Source organism: Sinohyriopsis cumingii, chromosome 5 (assembly GCF_028554795.1).
Source record: "Sinohyriopsis cumingii isolate HCF-2022 chromosome 5, ASM2855479v2, whole genome shotgun sequence".
NCBI lineage: Eukaryota > Metazoa > Mollusca > Bivalvia > Unionida > Unionidae > Sinohyriopsis > Sinohyriopsis cumingii.
In genome coordinates this window covers 11898552-11918465 of record NC_142965.1, presented here as the reverse complement: position 1 = coordinate 11918465, position 19914 = coordinate 11898552, and the positions used below count along the sequence as shown (strand labels likewise).

The following is a 19914-nucleotide window of genomic DNA, read 5'->3' as shown; positions in this document are numbered from 1 at the left end:
CAGAACCTAAGATAGTTAAAAAAAACAAAAACCAATAAACAAACAGGGGTTACAGAAATCTTGACTTTATCTTTGCAAGAAAATGCAAATGCACTTTTAATATTTGCCTCCCTTGATACCGGACTTGCATACCAGGAATTTAATTCCTCATGCTTGATTAACCATTCCCATCTAGAATATTATTTGGACACTTCAGTCTCAGTTTTGTAATCCAGTAAACTGCCTTGCAAATAAATGAAGATTTATTTTATCTTCTTTACATTTTCTAATTTAATCATTGACATTGTGCCTGAACTGTTCAGAACAAGTAAAGCATTTCTGCCACAAGTCAAATTAGTTATCATGTGCTTCTTTGGCAAGGCGTTCACTCAGTTCAGTAAGTCGTCTAGGGGTGTAACTTAATTCAGTCTAAAAACGATATAACAGTTTTGTATTTTCATGACTCAATATGGGTGCCTTAGAGCCAAATTTATTGCACCAAGTAGTAAAAATGAAGTTAGAATTAGCAGTGCAGCTTAGAATGAATGATAACTTTACTCTCCACAAAGTACAGCATCTTCAGGAGAGCCACATTGGACTTGTAAATTAAAACTATGCCTTTCAAAGTCAGCCTAGGTCAGCTAGGTCTTGTGTTTTTGGGAAAGACACATGGGTCCCATTTCTTGATGTAGCTAGAAATGTGTTAAAATGTGTTATAGTCAAGAAAAATAAAATTCAGAGTTCAGATCGCTATGATATTACAAAGTCTGGAGCACAAATTTTATAGGTGTACCATGGAATAGTCCTGATACATAATTATATCCTAAATTTCCTCTGGTGATACTTTTGAAGAGGGAAAAGTTGTGAATTTTGTTATTTCTCCAGCTTTCCATGAAAAAAGCTCTTTGGGTAAAATTTGTGATTCAGAGGGCCCTGCATATTGTTATTCATTTATTATTATCTTAGTATTTATGTATTACATGTAGATCACCACAGTTGTATGTATGAACATTTGCATATCAGTCTAGTCAATTATTGTAGTAATTGTATGCATGTACATATATTTCTTGTTGATACCATATTGTTTTACAATTATTATAACATGCTGTTATTTAAAATAAGAATCTTTACAGTTAGAACATACACATATAGTGCCTACACATATTTGTACCATTCACGTTCTCTTCTAAGTTGTTGCACTGTTAAGAAACTGAAATGTTATATTTCATGTGGACTAATTATTCTGACGTCAACATTTTTATTTGGAATCGGTCGCATCACAATTATTCAATTATTTTGGACATTATGCTTAATCAGCTCTGCTGTCACTCCTGGTACAGGTGTTGGATTGTGAAGCATTGCTCCCATTTTCATATTTTCAGTTCTGCCATTTGTCACAGCCTCTAAGTACGTATTATTTGCTTTTGTATCAGACCTTCACTTGTAATCTTTATTGAGTTGAAGGTATATAATGTGAAAAAAGGTATGCTGTGATTTTTTGATTTGCTTATTTATTTAGAGTCTGTCAAAGCGCTTGGTAATCTTGGTCATTGAGAAGCTTTCCATCTAGCTTGAGTGATGATATTATGCATCCTCCTGACTTGGTGGGCGTACCTAATAGGCAGGAAAGCAGGCATAAGAGTGTGAACAGATGTGTTGCAGTTGTTTATCAGCACTCTTTCCAATTTTAATGTGCTAACATGTGCTAGGGAACAGCCTGGAGAATATGTCATTGGCTGAACTTGATATTTCTTAAGTTTATTTGGTAGGACACATGACTGTAACCACAATTTATCATTCTGTTTGTTTAACAGTATGGCAGATTAAAAAAATGCTGGTAACTTTTTTCAGATTGAAACACCTGAAGCATTCTTTGTAAAATCATCTAATGGTTTAAGTAAATTATTATAGTATAGTTTACCCCACCCCATTCAATCTCATCATGCATAAAGAGGGGTGTACACTCTGTAAGATGTATATTACCTTGAATGTGGTGTTCAGGTACAAGAAGTGGATTTATACAGGTAGATCTTAACCTTGGCAGTAATTTTTGGTGGGTGTGAGAAGTGCCTATTTTAATATTTGGGTTCTGTACTTGTTAATCTTATGGTAAAAGGTTGGCAAATATCTGATAAGAGATATGATTGATATTGTTTGTTTACGTCTTTGTGAATTGGTATAGACATTTTCAGTCAAAAACACATGAGATATAAAGGTTGTCAGTGGGATTTTTCAAGGATTATTGGGTTACAGGAAACAAAAAGTGTTTTACTTGGCCTTATGGACATAGCTAATTTGTGATTTTAATCTGCTTTGAATTTATTTGTGTGCTTTTTACCAAAAAAAATGCTATTGATTTGGGCACTTATGTTTGTGCACTATGGAAGGAGTCCTATTATTTCCACAGACAAATACACCAAAAAATCATTGTTTAGTCTTTAGATTTGTGATGACAAATTCCATCGCCTTTGAAATATAATGAACTTAGAAGATACAGGGAAAGTTTATCATTATTGAATTAGGACCCATTGTAGATGTTACTCACGATCTCGTTTCTTGAATAATAGATCTGATGAAGATTTGGAACAGAGGAGGGCTTAATATTTTGTACAGACCTCTATAGCTTGTCAGTGCTGATACTTCTAAATAGGTTTAATGATTATATGTGTAAATATAACACTGTGTGGGTTGCCATACAGGTGACATACCTGGAGTACACTGTAGTTTGATCAGTCAATAGTAGAGGATAGGTGCTTTATGAATGAACTCAGAAGGGGTGTAACCGATTTAAGTCTACCTGACAAATGACTGTTTGGAGTACCATGTATACTTGCTTATAAGAGTCCAACTGCAAATTGCACTGACCCAGATCTGCTGCCACATAATGCACCATCAGATCTGGGTCTGTGCAGTTTGTTAAGAGTAACCAGTAGAACTAATAACATAGACCCTGATCTGCAGGCACATTATGCTACAACATATCTGGATCTTTGTTGTTTGCATTTTGACTAGACTTATAAGTAAATATATATGGTGTATATGTATGGATACATAAATCACTTCCATATATAATAATGGCAATAATAATGGCATACATTAACACAAATAACATTCTAACCCAATTCAAGTGGCTCATTTATGGAAAGGTGAATGTAATGAAGGGAGATAACTAAATACATGAGATTTGGACATTACTTGTTTGGCTTCCTGAAGTTATCTGTTCTTGAACATTTTCAGAATTTAGAAATACTTCTTAATTAATCTTTTTATGAAAACCATTTCTTAACCATATTTTGCCCATATATAAAGGAACCTGTTCATGAAGGATAGAATGTACTGGCCGTTTGAATGCACTTGATAGGTTTCAAACTATCACTGGAGGTAGCCATAGATGTTGCAGGTACAATTACTGTATGCTGAATACACTCAAAATGCATGTGGAATACATTTTAAACCTGTGGCCAAATGCTTCTCAAAGGTAAGCTTTGTCTATTCTCTTTGTAATCTTTTATTTTGTTGCACAGTTGTAGCCAATGATTTAGTGCAGTAACTGACCTCAAAGGTCAGTTACTCGTGATAAATATATTGGGTATTTTTGCTTGGGGTATGCAAAAATTGAACTTGAATTCCAAAATTTCTTCTAATTTCTCCTTTAATAGATGTAAATGAAAGACTGTCAGAGTTCTTGAAGAATAACTGTTGAGTATATATTTGTTGAGCTGTTTTTGCAGAAGTACAGCATAGTGATACTTGGGCATATGTGTACATGATCCTCATTAATCTGTCTGTATATCAATCTCTACATCCTTTCACACTCTAGATTAACCTCGCTGTTAAAGTTTTTCTTTCGATACCATTTTATCCACCCTCTTCAGAAGGAGATGCATGACTTTAGTGGTCAGCATGCAGGACTTGAGACAATGGATATGGGTTTAAAGCCTACCAGCAGATCAGCCCAGGTTAACTATGGTGTTGTTTATTTTTGGTGAGGCATGTTGTTCCAGTTGCCTGGGCTCTAAAATAATCTACTTGTGTTGCTGTGCTGTAAAACTAATAAAAAAAAAATTTTAAACCCCCAAACTTTCAATTTGGATTATCACTCTGGGCCAGACCAGCTTTTTGTTATCTTGGAAGTTATTGTGCCCGTTACTAACAATACTCTCATAGTTTCAGGCTTAACAAGTAATGCTCCATAATGGTGGAATGAGGTTAGTGGAAACTGGTATTAAATGTTTAGTTCCTTGGACCTGGGGTAGCAAGAGATTGTGTTGTTGTGGAGAGTTTCTCTTTAATTACAAAGTTAACTGTTTGATAAGTTTCTCCAAAAATTTCATAATGTGGCTCCTTGTGGCTGTTCTCAGACTTCATGTGGTCCATAAAGTATATTATTCTGAATTGAATATACCCATATTTACTGTGTTTGCAGGAAATCTCTATCAATGAGGTTCAGCAATTACCATATCTCTCTTTTCTTGTCAAAGTTGGACATTTTACATTCATTACCATTTCATTGTCAAATTTGCATATTGCTTGTGTTTCACTGTAAACAGACTTCCATTTTGTGAGCTCTTTTATTGACAACATTTTTGTTTGTGATCAGTGATCATGTCGTCAGTATATAAATATTACAGTAATATATGTGGTTCATATACACTTACATTGTGAAGTTATAGTGAACATGTTCAACTAATTGAGTAATACAATTATAGGATGACACTATTTGTGCCTAGTTGCAACCTAGCTAGCAATTGTACATATATCTCATTTGGTAACAATTGTACAGGGTCATTGGTCTGCCACAATTTATCCATTGTTGAGGTGTTATTTTGTTGCTGAAAACTATGTAGCAATGTTACCAGATAGAGTTTGAACCTTAGTGTTTGTACAGAATAAGGAATTGCACACAGAAAATGTTATTATTGAAATAGCTTGAAACTTATTCATGTACAGTCGCTAGCATAAGAACAGTGGCAGACAGAGTTTTGCCAGTTTGCCACATTTGATTGGTTGGTGGATTCAGTCTGCTGAATCTCATTGGTCCTGTACTACCACTTGGTAAGAAACCAAAGGTTATTTTTGGGGTGAGACTGACAGTATTTGCCATATTACTGCTAAATAGGATCAAGTTTAAAACTGAGCAGAATTCATTTGAAAGTGTATTTTTGGCATATAATCATCGTTATTGAATCTCAAAGTTCATTACCCATGTAGGTAATAACAGTAAGAATAATAATAATAATAACATACTCTATTAAAATGAAAATTTAATAATAATTCTTACAGTTGTTTGGACATTGAAACCTGTACCTATATTTTGAGTTAAATATTGCAACAGATTCATATATCAGTAATGGCTGTGAAAAGCTAATAAAAGTTGCACCAGCTGGATAATTTGAATGTCAGTTGTTGTTTTTTTAAACTGTGCAGATGCAGATATTTTGATAATTATGTAGCTTATATCTATCAGGAAATACTTGGAAGTAAATTAATCTTCCAAATTTTCTTGCAGTTATCTTCCACCACATTGAAAACCTGGGCTAAAACAAATTAAAAACTTTTGTCAACAGGAAATTGTATGCCTTTCAACCATTACCTCACCTTTTCAGACATTTAAATACTTTTTTATAAAACATTTTATTGAAATGATTTCATTACAAGCCATGAAAATGAACTTCAGTCGCTATTTTGTACTGTACAAAGAATGCAAGCAAAGAGTATCTCCTTGCTGAAGTCTTGTATGTGGGAACCAAATTACTTTTTTTTTTACTGTTGACCTGTTTCCATCTTTCTGCCAGTGTTACTTTCATTACATATTTTTGTTGACTTTATTCTTGAATGAAACTTCTTTACTGAACTCCCTTAGAAGACAGGAAGTACAGGCCACTTATAGTATTTTCCTTGTTAATTGTACTTTTAATAGGTTGGTGTTTAATTCATGGTCCAGTTTGTTATACTATTCCTTGTAAACACATTGGAGGATTGTCATGAAGCTTCATACACACACATTCATCTCATGGTCTAGTACTCAATAAAAATTGTGCTGCTTGGACACTTTATGGTACATAATCGCAAAAAGGCTACACTAAGGAATATACACATTTTTTAATTATATATAAGATCAAACTGATCAATAATTGAGCAAATGTTATATATATATATATATATATATATATATATATATATATATATATATATATATATATATATATATATTAGGGCTAATTTGGGGAAGGGATGTATAAAAAACTTAAGTTTTTCACACACCCCTTCCCCGAATTAGCCCCATTGTCATTAATTCAGTCTTGAAAATTAATTGGACCTTTGCAGACTACTTCACCTTGAATATTTTTATTCCTGACAATGTTATTTTAAAATTGAAGTGGACTGTCATCTTACCCTTATTGATGTTTGGTCCTTGCTAGAGCCAACATAGACTCGGATAGATCTGTACTAAAAGGAAATATTAGATGTTTTTTTGGTTATTTTTCCCTGATGAAGAATTAATCCTTGGGGGTGCCAGGATTCAATATTTGGGGACCTTCAGATACACTATCAAGGTGCAGAACTAGAGAACCATGAAATCAATGAAGTTTAAGAAAACAATTTCATTCACATTATGTGCTTCAAAAAAGCACACATATCCTTGAATAACATGGGATATGGACAACAAAAACCTAGTACTGAATACCCCTGACAGAGGTCGGACAAAATCCACCTAGGACAAAAGGCCCCCCCCCCCCCTTCACATTTCTTGAAATTGTTATGGGGATGGTGTTGGTGGTTATTGATATTTAGAGGCCGGTCAACCTTGGTGTTATTGCCCAGATAGAGTGAATAATAAAAATGTGAAATTAATTGACAGAATAAATGGAGATCTGAGCAGAGATATAGAATAGAACAACATGAGCCCCCTTATACAGAATATAACAATTTAATTAGATCAGCTCAAACATTTTTTTTTACATGGCACTTGAAGGATACACTTGTGCAAGAAAGATAACTACCAAAATTAGCAGGTCCGTTTATACAGTTTAAGTTATGACAAATTTCATCATAAAATCTAGTGAGCATTTCAAACTTAATTGTCCAGCATGGCTGCCTATCCTGATATGGCCACCCTCCAGAATCAGTGTAGTTTGTCAGTTGGAGTTGACTTGTACAGAAACACTCTGTTCCCTTTGGTCTTCACTCTTCATCAAGGCATGGATTGTTTAATCCACCAGGGATCCTTTCTATTCATTGTGGAATCTTTCTGTTCAGTATTCTCACATTCTGACCATCTGTTGTTCTGACATAGAAGCCATTTCACTTTAATTTAAGACAGTTCAACTAGATTCCTGTTCTACATAACTCATTAGAATGAACTATAATTCCATATCTCATCCCCTTCAGCCTTTAACCATATATTGCAAGCACCAACTGCTAATATGGTTTCAGGATGCAACCTTTGCATAAAGTAGTGTAATTTTTGTTTATATGCCACTTCATTAAATAGTGTAGGAATTTTATGCATACCCTAATACATCCAGCCACCATTACTAATTGACTGAAAGCTTAGTCTGCTCAAGACTCATCCAGTTAACAAGTAGGCCCCTGCCATGTGAACTGTTAATCACTATCTTTACTAATGCTGGATACATGTACACATACAACTGACAATAAAAAGCCATCTGGTCCCTAATGATGCTTCAGTGCTAGTACATAGATTCTTGGGGTAAGAGAATTCAGTTTCAAGTTATAAAAATGAATTAAACAAAATTCACTTCTTGTCTTAACCACATTTATTTTTAGCAAATAATTCATCATCATAAACATCCTTGAGACCTAATAATGATCAGTTCCTAGCATACATGAGTTGTATGATGTATAAACATAAATTAAAATAATTGTCTCAAGACTCGTATCAAGAACATAATGTCAGAAATTTTTAGAATATGTGAGTTATATAACATTCAAGACAAATGAATTCAAGCAAGTATTGTAAGATTTGTATCAAAGAAAAATTGTATAAACTGAGACAAATGAATTCAAACAATTATCTTAAGACTCATGTCAAAGAAAAACTATGAAACAAAGACATGGTACCTTGCTCTCTTTTCCCCTTTTACAGAATTGTCTCTGAAGACTTATGATACTTGTCTCTTGGACATTTTTACAAGAGAATACTTGCTATTCCTCTAGGAGTAAAGACTTCTTGCCTTCTGCAGAAAAGACTGATGAATTTTGCGTGGTAGTACATTTATAAAACACGTAACTTTGCCAGAGAAACCCATTTAAACTAATTTAACTTATCTAATCAGGATTTTAGGTTTATTTATCTGCCTTGAATAACACAGGGTTTGCAAAATTTGACATCATTCCCATTTTCCTTAATAAACTGATCTCTGCAAGTTTCAACTTATGACAGATATTTCAGCAAGTACAACCACTGTGCCAAGTCACACACATCAACTTTAAATGTGCCACAGTAACATCTGCAACATTCACTCAGTTTTGTGTTACAGTGACATCTACAAAATTCATGCTGTTGCAGAAATATTGTTTAATTACTTACTATGAATCACAGCAAATTTAACACAGAATCACTGTTTTTGATTTAAATAAGAAAACATTTATATACTTTTTACAAGTAATATAATTGTTAAAATAGAATCTTTTATCATATGTGTAATATTTGTAATTATATAATTCTACACATGGACATGTTTAAACTGTTAACTGTTTACAATTGCAGTTATCCAAGCTGAAGTGGGTAATTGTCTTTGTTTGAGAAAAAGGTGTAATGAACCAGAACTGCACAATGAACTGCAATTGAATATGAAAGTAACAAAAGGTATTATGTGGGAGTACTTTTGTTCCAATAACATTTGTCAATAGCGAACTGGTATTATTCATTATATTTTTATTCTTTTATGTATATACACCTACATTTGTTGAACCATATGGTTTTGTATTAATGCCATGCACTTTAAAACTGTTCATTTGTAGGATTTTGTTTAATTAATGAGGTCTTAAAGTGATTATCTTGTGTGATATTTAAAAAAATATGCCTGTATTGTATTATCATGATATTGATATATATATTGGGGTGGTGGTGGTTGGTAGCCAAAAAAATTACTAAGGGGTGCAAGGGACACCATTGTACACCGTATTAAATGGGACACCATTGTACACCATATTAAATATAGTTACATTAAATAAATAAATAAAATACCAATCAAATATAAAAACAGTTCTTTAAAAATTATGAACGAAAATGAATAGTACTGTAAATTATGTCAGAGATCAAGTTTTTTTTTTTAACCTACCCCATAGTGACTTTCATCCTACCCTTGTCAGGGGTTTTCTGTCCTTGGGGTCTTTTATCCTGGAATTGAATAAAATATTAGTTACTTTATGCATAGATGGAAATATCCAATACTTTGTATTGATCATGGAGGCACTGTATTATCTATTGTTAGACATCATTACGTAAATAATTATAGAGGCAGCTCCCATGTTTGATTCAAATAATATTTTTTGTTTCTTGTATAAAATTGGTTTCACTACATTTTATATCTGTTGATTGTATGTCCTATTGATTATTCCATTAAGCAAACCGGAAACAGGAGCACTACTGGGTAAATACATTTCATACATGTGTACTAACAACTTCTGAATAAACATTCAGCTAATCAGTACTGCATTCATGATAATCATTTTAATCATGTCCAACAGAAGCAATACTTTGTCACATGTAGAAATAATCCACTTAGCATTAATTGGCTTATGGGTAGATTTTTCAGCTTGATAGTATATCTCCATTGTCTACCTGTTCATGTAATTGAGCAATCACCTCTGGGGTGAATACCACTCATGAAAGTATGATTTCAGTTCCTCCGTGGAGAATTTGTTCATAGATGAATCTGGTGGTTCCTTGGATGCAACTGATACAATGGTATGATTACGTTTCCTTTAAATGGGACAGCAATCTCTGACAATGCTGGCTTTGAAAACAAGAAAAGAGTGCTACACTGATAAAAGAAATGGTGAGCCCTTAAAGAATTCATGTGGTACTTAGATCCAGTCAACAGAGGACTCCTTAGGATCAAATAATCCAGCAACAACAGAAAAATTATGCTTCAGGCTTTCTGCTTTTTTTAATCACTGTTTTAGCAATAGTGTGACAGTTGAGAGAGAGAGAGAGAGAGAGAGAGAGAAAAAACTCTGCTTCAACATAGCTGTTTATATCTTGAAAATTTAGCTTTGTTTTGGTAAAATCATGTTTAGCACCTAATTCATAATTGCTGAAATCTTTATGTTTTGATAGCAGTCTTTAAGTACACTGAAAAACCTAATTGCGGCCATGAGAGAGTAGTTTATTTCTTGAAAATGTAGATTTTTGTTTTGGTGAAACAATGCTTAGCACCTAATTAGTAATTGTTCATATCTTTATGTTCTGATAGCTGTCCTTAAAAGCCTAATTGTAATCTTAATTAAGATTCTTTGCATCTACATAATGTACATGCTGAAAGATGTTGGCATCTAGATTCAGATGTCTGCCTTTTATGCCAAGTTTTAGCAGTGAATAACATACATAGTCAGTCCAATTACTGCATTAGCAATTAAGCAAGATTGCTTGGAAATATGCTGAAGTGAAAGATAAGATAATCTTTTATAGAGATCTCTACATTAGAACTCAATATTTTATATTCTTTTTTTTTAAAATGACAAATCTATTAAAGTTAAGTACCTATGAATATGTATTTTTTTAAAAACAAGCCATGAAATCTGATACCAACAAATTTTGAATGAGTAACAGTAGTATTATTGTTTTTAATAATTTGCAAAAACTCGTCTGACTCCAAGTGCTGTAGAGGGATCACATGTTGGCTGAGCTGTGGTAGTCTTTCATATGTAGTAGATTGGGAAAGCATCTTACTTTGATACGTGTGCATACACCCTTCCAATCCTGAAACTGGGAATAGAACTCGAGACCACAAAGGTGTGCAAAGCAAGAAAATTACCACTGCTTTTCATGTCCCTGTTATTAATAGAACTGTTGCTACTAATACTGCTACTATTTAATTGATTGTTGATGCAAAATTTATTACAATTTGGTGGGGGAATTTTTTCCCTGAAAACATTTCAGTGAAAGATGTGCGCTTATGCTCTCCTTTCCTTCAGTGTTGCTCCATCGTCATGACCAGTCATATAAACATTCCAGCCAACTCTGCCAGTGCCAGAAGAGTGCCAAGTAAAAAGTGAGTAGTCATCCGAGGAAGAAAAGTCAGCATCATGTAGTGAAATATGATTGCAAATGGTCACTGCATGGATCAGATTTTATTCTATCTGTGTTGCTATGTACATGTTACTCTGAAAAAAATGAATTTGTAACAAGTGTTGTTTTAGGTGATATAACCAAAACATTGTAAGGACTTGACAAGGTCAGAAGCAGATGATTATTGAGTTACACAGACAAGACTTTGATGCTTCAGATTGTACAAGATTATATTGTGTTCTACAGTTAAGACAGTTTTGAACAGATTTCACAAAAGGGGGTAAATAAATAATGAGAAATAAGCAGGAAGACCACAAATTACAAACAGAAGGGATTATTGTGTACTTTTTTGTGTCTTTTTCATTGCAGTGTTTTTTTTTACAATCATAGGCATTCTTCCTTTGCAGGTCTTGTCCATAGCTTTTCTTTTAAGAGATCAGTTATTGTTCATGTCTCTGAAAGCATTGTCAAGAAAAAATCAAAAAGAGTTTAGGATTCAGGAGATGCAGTGTAAGTAAGCAAACAAAAATTTCTTTACAGAATTATGTATCACATACTATCATCATTTTAAGGACATAACTGGAAGCCAATGGTGATGAAACTGATGTTGTTGTGGGCAAAGTTTGGTAACGTAGGTTTGGAAGAAGCCTAGTGAAGAAATGCAGCCAGGATGTGCCTACGCTCACTGTTCAAAAATATTTCAATGATGTTTTAGTGTTGAAAATCTGACTGGTTGGGTAACATTGATACTGGTAAGTGTAACAGCATCTTTGATTAAAATTTATGGCTTGTTCTTGCGTAAGAGTCTTTAAATGGGCAAAGTACCTTTCAGGAAGATAATGGACTGGCTTGTTTTTTGGGGGACAAAAGAGTGGAAAGAGTACAAAATACTGAATTCTTGCCCTAGCTGTACAGACCACAAACCTCAATATTATCGAGAATATATGGGATACAATTAAGTCCTAGTTTGAAAAAAGAATGCATGAAATGATACCGCGGTCTGATCACATTCAATATTGTTCTTGACATTTTTGACTCAATCAGTCTTAAGCAGAGGACTCACTACTTAAACAATTACTCGCTTCTAAGATGAGTCCATTTGCAAACTGCACAGACCCAGATCTGCAATTGCATATTGCATGGGCAGATCTGGGTCTGTGTAGTTTGCTAGGAGTAATCACTAGAGCAGCAGCATAGACCGTGTTCTGCAGGCTTATTATGTGACTGTAGATCAGGATCTTTGTTTGCAGTTCGATTTCACTTATAAGTTGGTATAAATGGTACATAATATAAGAACTAATAATCAGTTACCAAGCATTATATGTACAAGTCCTAATTTCTGTTGACTGCTCCGGTGGCCTTGTGGTTAGAGTGTCCACCTGGGAGGTTGCGGCTTCGTACACTGGCTGAGTCATGCAAAAGACTTAACAAAAATGGTACTAACAGCTGCCTTGCTAGATGCTCAGCATTAAGAGGTTAGCGTTAGGTCTGGTCGGCCTGGTGTCAGGATAATGTGACTGGGTGGGACATCATGCTACATGTCTGCAGCATGATGCTCCAGTGCTAGACATCACTATAAACTGCCACACTGCAGACATTGTAGCGATATGACTGAAAAATTGTTAAAGTGGCGTTAAAAATCCAAATCTCATCTCATCAAATTTATGATATAATTTTGTATGAGACAATAGAGAATAGCAGAGACATTAATTTTCCTCCAGTGACATCAGCATAGATGGCTACGTGCTTTTGACTTGGTATTATACATTCTTTCCATCAGCACACATGTAAATGTTTAGACTTTTATAAAAAAAATGGCCTTTTATGAAAAATCTTAGAATGGTTCCAATTTCCATATTTCCCATCATATATCTACTTAATATTAACTTGCATGGAAAGAGAAAGTTCATTTTGGCCTGCATTGAATTAAAAACATTTTTATGGTTTCCTCCTTTACATATTTTAGGGTCAAAGAAGTTTGCAGTCATTAAAATTTATAAGGAAGGTTGACTTGTTTCTTTTGTTTTTTTTTTTTCCAGCTGATCATTGCACTGATTTGATAACATTCACATATAAAGTTCTCTCATTATTGTAAATATCCAGACCCTTAAATTTTTGCTATTCAAGATTTCGAACATTTTAAAAATAATTTTCAATAATGTATATAATTTATTCTTGTGTTCATTCCAGAAATGGAAAGAGTTAGGCACAATGGGCCCAAGCAAGCTAAAATGTGAGCTCATTTAGCAAAAGAATGGTTGTTGTAAATACCCTTTTTTGTTTCTCCTTTACTGAAGATATTTAAGTACATATGATTATCATAGGCCAGTGGTTACCAACCTTTTTTTTGCTGCGACCCAAAAAAATATTTTTTTCTGAACCTCATAACCTCGTTTCAACATTTTAAAAAGTTTTGCCACCCCACCAAGAGTGTCATTGCAACCGTACCTGACCCTCCAGAATGTCATCACGACCCAAATCAGTCATGGTTGTATTCTGGAGGATCACAGATGGTCATCAGAAACCATGGCATCAGGGACTTTAATAAATATAAAATCATCATGCAATTTGTGCTTTGTAATTGATAGTTGTGGAGTCAAACTCCTTGACCATGGCCGCTGTTCAAGATGAGAGTTATTTAGTTCACAAGGACACAGTAACAAACCATGTGATAATTTGACTTCACGACAACTGATTAAAAATATATTTGAATAGCAGCAATAACTTACCTGTCACTATTGCATAACTTTGACTTTTTATTGTCAATAAAATCTTTTCAATTTGATGTGAATACATCCTCCAACAGAGTAGAAAATTGTCACCAAAAAAGAACTACTGTCCACTTGTGCACATGCTCAGAATGGTCATCTTCAGGGATGCCATATTATGATTGTTTCGTACATAACTTGACCAGAGAAAAATTGCTTGCTGCATGCAGTCTTCCCATCAACAGTATTCTGTCTCAGTGTTACATTCATAAGCTTCAAGCAGGTAACCCTTACCCCTTTTTTTAATGTAATGGGTCATTAGCTTTTCATTTCAAATTTTGCAGTTATAGTTTGATAGCAATTTTTGTTAGGTGTGGAATTATATATTCTGCCTATATAAACATGTATAGTAAGAAGAAACTGATTTTTGTTGTAAAAAAGTAAATTGATTACATTGTCAGAATTGGTACTGGATGTTCAGAGAATGTCAGCAGGGATGGCTTAGGATGGTATTTGGAGAGCAGCCATCATAGTTACTAGGTCATTCAGGAGGAAAACAAATTTCATATTGTGTATATTATTCTCATTGTCAGTATTTCATTGTTTAATGTCATATTCAGTCACATGACTAAAATATTCAGATAAAAACTGTCCAAACGTATGTTCCAGATAAAAGCAAGGGAGCTGACTGGTAGTGCATAATACAGCTAGTTAATTTAAATGATGTTGTGAAATGGTATGGCATATTCATGACTGATTCATTTGCTAGAATGGAAAAGATGGGATACAAACACCTTGTTTCATGTAGCTCAGTGGGTCCCTTTAATTCCCAGAATTCCAATTTGGAATCGTCACAGCCATCATTTCCACCATGGACATCTGTACCACGAATATCACTCCCGACATCATATCTTTATGCTGTTCATCCAACGAACTCGATGATGGGACATCATTATCATCAAGTTCACTTGTCAAGAAAGCTTTCACATAACCGCATTACTGCCATGTGAGTAGTAGAAAACATTGTTACCTTGTATACCATGCATCCTGTTAGTTTGCGTAAAAAATGCTCACTTATCAATCAGAGTGAACTGCAAAAGGAACAGGCCCAGATCTCCTGGTTGCATAATGCAGGCAGATTTGAATACATGTAGTTTGTTGCTTATTTTACTGCATACCATAAACTTGCACATTATGCAATGGTAGAGCAGCGTCTGTGTTGTTTTGTAGTTGGAATAGACTTCTAAGTGATTGTACCTTATGTTGTGGTTTTAACAGTTTTAGAGTCAGGAGGCATGGTGTTTATAGTTCAGAGTGGTCTTGCCATTACATGTTCAGTTTTCCCCTACTTGAAATTTTGCAACAGGATTATCATAAATATTAATGTTTGTTTATATATATATATATATATATATATATATATATAGAGTATGCATGCTTTGTCAGTGATATACCACGAGATGTATACATTTTTCATTAAAAGGAAACCAGGCTTGCAAAATGTAGTTCTATGCCTTTTCTTGTTCACAATCATATTTGTAAATTGATGAGTTGATAGTTTTCTTTCGAAGTTTCTAATTTTATTCACATTGATTAGATCAGTATAAGACACACTTATGATTTAAACATGAAAGATTATTTTTATGAAGAAAGTAGAGCATAGGTATTCGTGTACTGGCATGTGAAAATTAGCATGGAATAGAAACTAAGCAAAATTACGAACCAGCAAGAGGTAATTAAAATATTTTAATATATTACAGTTGTTCTAGGTCATTATTCTGCTTTAATTAACATTACTATTGACCAAAAAGCTCTATCTTTCTCTCTCTTGCCCCTTTTCGTTTTGACGGTTTGACTTAACTTTACCATCATTCATAGGTCCAGAGACATCTTCATATTGAATTTAGAACATTATAATAGGTTAAAAAAACAACAACAATAAAGCATTAAATACATTACAGTATGTGTGCCTCATAAACTGACAAATTTAGCCTATAGTGTCAACAGGCTATTGCAACTATGTATCATTGATATTATGAACACTGTAGATAAGATCCCAAGGAAAGTGTAAACATACACTTACAATGAACTATATTCCAGTACGTTACTTGGTGCAAGTTCAGTTTTGAGGTTTTCATCCAACCCAAATTATTTTTCTCTCACTCCATATTTCTCGTTTGTTACCCCTTATGCATGATAGAGGAGAGGGGAATGGAAAAAAGAAAAGATTGCAATGAAATTGTGTTCATGTTAAATTCATTTAGAAAACGGGGATTTTTTTATACATTTTATCGTTATTTTCATACATCATTAATGATTAATGAGTGGAAGTTCATCATTGGTCTATAGGCTTGCAGTTGAAAGATTGTTTATATATTCATATTATTGCACAATGGGCGGATCATCATTTGATATACCAGTAGTACTGGTATATCAATTTGCTTTATACCAACACTTTAAATGCCATGTTGTTTTTAATATATATATATATATATATATATATATATATATATATATATATATATATATATATATACTGTACTATATAATCACTTTTATAACCTCTAACTTGATTTCAAAACTATTGGAATTGATTCAGAACTTTCCATACTTTTGGACTTGTGATAGGACATTTAACATTTTTGGGATTAAATTTTAAAAAAGCTGTAGAGAAATAAGTTGTTTGTTGATTTAACTGCAGCCTAAAATTGATTCTTTTTTGGCTCAGCATCAAAGGCAAATTCTTCATCCATTTCCTCAAGTTTTGACACTTATTATGGCTTCATAACTTTGAAAGAGAGAGGTAAGCCGTAAAAAAAAGTATAAGCATTACCCACTTTCAATGAATACAATTAATCAGCAATTTTAGCTGGACTAAGCTGTGCTCAGTTTTAGTCATTTTCTTGATATACATATTTTTGTTTTAAATTTTAAGGCAAGGATGTCAGGTGTTCTGCATTGTTATGGAACAAATATAGAATCCCAAATACAGATGAGACATCAGAGGGAATGAATGGATTGTTATAATAACATGGAGTTTCTCGCAAATGAGTTCTGTGCTTTCACCAACAAGACAACATTTAGTTGGTCATAAATGGAAATAGTGCTAATCTGAAATCCATTATGGCCACCGTGGCAGCCATCTTAAAAATCTTTTTATCGTCATTTCTCCAAAACAGAAAGACATTTCCACATGGGGTTTCTGCCAGATTGTTTTCTGTCTGGTTGGTCCTAAATGAAAATGGTGTCAATGTAACATATAAGCAGCTAATATGAAAATCTTTTTTTTCCTTCAGAATAATATTAGAAATGGTTTTAGTTCTCAGAATTAAAAGAAAGAAATGGTCTTATTTCCTGGAAGTTCTATTCTGCCAGTAGATCATATGCCTCTTTGAAGGACTCTTGTTCCAGTTTCTTGTAATATGAATGCAGAAATATCTCTTCAATAAAAAGAGAATGCACATGACTCGTTATTTTTTGGAGACTTGAAACATTCCTGAAATTAAACAATTTCACAGAACCTGGAAATATTTAAACTTGTGACTGCAGAACTAGGCACTGTACAAGTTTAATTATGCTGATTTGTTGTTCTTGTTCTGGAGTTAGCACCATTTCTCAGAGGTGAGATTGTCAGTAAACTGTAAAAAACAAAACAACTGAGGATACGAGGTGAGATGTCAGTGATCAGTAAAAGCAAGTGCTTTAGTCCACTTGGCCACCTGAGGCCCCTAACCTATGCTGAAAACTCAAATTGGAAACCATGTTTAGAACCTCCTAATATCACTGGAGCTTGGCATGAGACTTAAATAATAAGATAACCTGAAAGTTTTGTTTCCATTTTCAATCTTAGTGAAGTTAAATAAGATTAAAATGTCAAAACAACCGTAGCATCAGTATGATTTTTGTGCTAAAATTATAAATCATATTTAAAGAGACAAATAAAAATAAGCTAACCACCAAAATTGCATTTCCATCATCATTTTTAGTCAAGTTACAAAAGATTTAAAAATTTTAAAATTGGACTTGGAGAGCATTTCACACAACTATAATCATAGTGCATGTGCATTGTTTTTTGTCTGTTATTCACAGGTATATTTTATTTAAACAGAGATAGTGCCAAACCAAGTGGCATAAAAAATATCCTACAAGTACTGCCTGACAAAGATCCTCCTTTAGAAATTGATGCAAAGGGGCTGGCCCAAGTTTTATAGTAATGTTTCTGTTGGAAATTGATGCAAAGTGGCTGGCCCACATGTTATAGTAATGTTTCTGTTGGAAAATGATGCAAAGTGGCTGGCCCAAGTGTTATAGTAATGTCCCTGTTGGAGTCTGAATGTCTCCGTATCACATTGTCGAAACATAATACATGTCATTAGCATAAGAGAGTCATCAAAATTCATGAGAACGTTAATTGGAAAGAATAGGCAAGATGTACCATTTATACTTGCTTATAAGAAGAGTCCACCTGCAAATTGCACAGACCCAGATCTGTCATTGCACCGGCATTTTGCTAGGAGTAACTAATCAGTAGAACAAACATTATAGACCCTAATGTGCAGATGTATTATGATACAGCAGATCAAGTTCTTTGTTGTTTGTGATTTGACTAGACTTATAAGAGAGTACATATGGTAACAGAAAAAATCATGTGATGCCCTTAGGGTTATTTTTTTATGAAAGAGAGTATACCGTATATATTTATTTTTAAATAAACTCTAACTGCAAATGGCATAGACTCAGATCTGCCACCACATAATGCACTGGCAGATCTGTGTCTGTGCAATTTTGTTAGGATTAGTCAGATGAAGAAACAACACATGTCAGACTCTTAAATGCTGGTGTATTCTGCAACAGCAGATCAGGGTCTATGTTGGTTGCAGTTGGTCCCAACCTATTAGCAAGTATATATGGTACTACTGGTGGCTTAACTGTTGTAACCACCATTAACATTGCCATGGTCTCAGATTCAAGATTGTTGCATTTAAAATAGCACACTTTTGGACATTTTTGCTGACAAAAATATGTACATCACTTCATCAAAGAGAACATGAACGCATACACATAACAATCAGTTAACTCCTCTGGACTCTTTATTTTAAAATGGATATTACCTGATTTTTGACTGTTTATAAAAGTTTTAGATGCAATTTGTATTGCTCCAGTTTCCCCTGTAAATCTCACTTACAGAAGCAGGTCAAGAGGGTGAATTCGACATTACTTCCTTGTTATATTGCTGTTCACTTGAGCCAGTACAAAGACTCTTATTTATAAGCATTGGACCATGTATAACAGATAATTGGTTCTTATCTGCAAAGAGCGTAAATAAAGTTAAAATAGGGATGAATTTAAAGGGATCCATGACAATACCTGTGTTATAAGATGGTAGCAGTATATATAAATTGTTATTGTGAGGGATCACTATAGCACTTTTAAATGAAAAATAAAAAGGTTGACATTTTAAGCAAAACCAGTTACCCTTTTCCTAATGAAACTATAGGATCCAACCCTTAAATTAGCATCAGTACCAGTCAAGGTGTTAAATAGAGCTGGGTACTTTGAAAAATTTGGTACTGCCATATTTCTGAACATACTGCGATATGATGATTACTTTAGAGACCAAAGGACAGTAGCTTGACACTTGAATTTTAAATTGCGATCTGTCAGTAGCTTGAGAAACATCTTCTACCGATTTATAGCAGAAATAATAACATCATGTTGTGCCCTTTATATTATTGGAAGAATTTTTTTATCTTGATAAAAGAAAAGAAAATGCCCCCCCCCCAATGAAATGATCAGTACTATATATTATTATGAAGTTGTTATATGTATGTTAATTGATGTATAAATTGATAAATTGTAATCAAGAAATTAAGGAAAGTGGGATGATTAAACTTTCACTATAGCTGACATGTGTGAAAGACATTGTGTTGACCTAAGAGTGATTGTTGATAAAATTAATGAATGTTG

General features: G+C 33.7%; 1 protein-coding gene and 1 long non-coding RNA gene across 3 annotated transcripts in view; one reads left to right on the top strand and one right to left on the bottom strand.

Annotated features, from left to right (window-relative positions):
- LOC149798640 (uncharacterized) overlaps nucleotides 1–19914 on the top strand; it is a 159168-nt gene that overhangs the window by 57196 nt on the left and 82058 nt on the right. The window lies entirely within an intron of this gene.
- Nucleotides 6945–14953, bottom strand: LOC149798641 (uncharacterized). The gene is made up of 3 exons (XR_016421007.1): nucleotides 14742–14953; nucleotides 9288–9346; nucleotides 6945–7267 (listed from the first exon to the last, which is right to left on the bottom strand). It is a non-coding gene; the product is annotated as an uncharacterized LOC149798641 (long non-coding RNA).